Source organism: Austrofundulus limnaeus, unplaced genomic scaffold (genome assembly GCF_001266775.1).
Source record: "Austrofundulus limnaeus strain Quisiro unplaced genomic scaffold, Austrofundulus_limnaeus-1.0 Scaffold121, whole genome shotgun sequence".
Classification (NCBI taxonomy): Eukaryota; Metazoa; Chordata; class Actinopteri; order Cyprinodontiformes; family Rivulidae; genus Austrofundulus; species Austrofundulus limnaeus.
Window position 1 is genome coordinate 662,806 of NW_013952523.1, and position 1,567 is coordinate 664,372.

General features: G+C 36.1%; 1 protein-coding gene across 1 annotated transcript in view; it reads left to right on the top strand.

The window, feature by feature from the left end:
- Positions 1-1,567, top strand: part of sirt2 (sirtuin 2 (silent mating type information regulation 2, homolog) 2 (S. cerevisiae)) — a 20,689-nt gene that overhangs the window by 6,862 nt on the left and 12,260 nt on the right. The window lies entirely within an intron of this gene.

The window sequence follows — 1,567 nt, forward strand, 5'->3', positions numbered from 1 at the left end:
GTGAGGAAAAGTTTCTCGTTCAACACTTTCACACATCACATGCCCTTGTGACATGACTTTGAATAAGAGAGATGTAATTAAAGTAAGGATGATTTTGATTTATTGAAATCAAGTTGACAAACTAAAAGTGACTAAGACTAAGTCTGAACTCCTGAAACCCTAAGTAAGTCCTACCACATTAGTCACTTTTAGAATGCCAACTTGATTTCAATAAATCAAAATCATCCATACTTTAATTATATCTCTCTTATTCAAAGTCGTGTCACAAGGGCATGTGATGTGTGAAAGTGTTGAATGAGAAACTTTTCCTCACAATGTTGTAAGAACTACTCTATGAAACTAGGACCAGCCTAATCTCACAMAATAATTCCCCAAGATCTTTGCATTATGAAATCCCAGACAGATGACAAGATACCAACTCTGATCATGAATGAGAAATGAAAACTTGTGACCTGAACGTATTTCCAAAATAAAGTAATTTATTTTTAGATATATGAACAGGATTAAACACACAAACATTTATTAAAAATATTATATGAATAATGAACACAAGTTATATTTTCGACATATGAATTTCACGTCAGAGTTGACACAAACAGTAAATTCCAGGTGTTGTAACTTTACTGGCACGCTGCTTAACTAAGTTTTAAGTAAATAAGAGAATAAAGGTAAAGATTTAAGCTTTAAGAATAGGAGGAAAAGAAATTAGTGAATTTGGCACTTGTTCTTTAAATTAGGACCAGACCAGCAAAAGCATGTCACAGACGAGACATCTCCGGGCTAGACTTCAGCGTTTTTCTCAACAAACATTTTCTTCTACCTTTAGACGTCTTCAGACATGGCCGACAGGCAGGTAGAAGATTTTGAGAGTGACCGCCTCATGAAGTCCGCAGATGGATGATGTCTCCATGACAGCTAGGGGTTGAGAAGCCTCTCGTCTCCCCCTAACGAGCCTCAGCGGGCTCTCGGCGCTGGTCGTCTCAGGCAGGTGCTTGGCAGTTAGTAACATCCATCCAGGTTTACATCCATGCAGGTGCCCAGAGACGGACACGCACACCTCAGAGAAAACCCAGTCAGAACCATCTGCTCCGACGAACAAACAAGAACAACTGTTAACTGTGAGAACAGAAAATTAGTTCCTTGAGAGGAAGAGAGTGAGAAAAAAAAACAATCTGTTTTTCTCACACTGGCACGGCCAGCTGGTGTTGTTATCAGCAAAAAGACCTTGGCAGCCTGGACAGACAGATTAAACTGTGTCTTAAAAATCACTTCACCTAAGGTTATAAATCAGAACAACCCACTTTGCACAGATGGATTAATAGTAAAAATTAATAGTACACAATTATTAATCTTTAAACCAATTAAGAAAATGATAAAACCATGATTAATAACCCAGTACTAAGAAAAACAATAAAACACATTTCAACTCTTTTTCTTTTCACAGTGTTATACTCTGGAATAAAGAGAGATGAAAAGATTAATTCAATTAAACTTTGAGTAATGATATATTGATTATAACCTCTTTTAAAAGATTAAATGAAATATATATATATAGAACATATTGTTC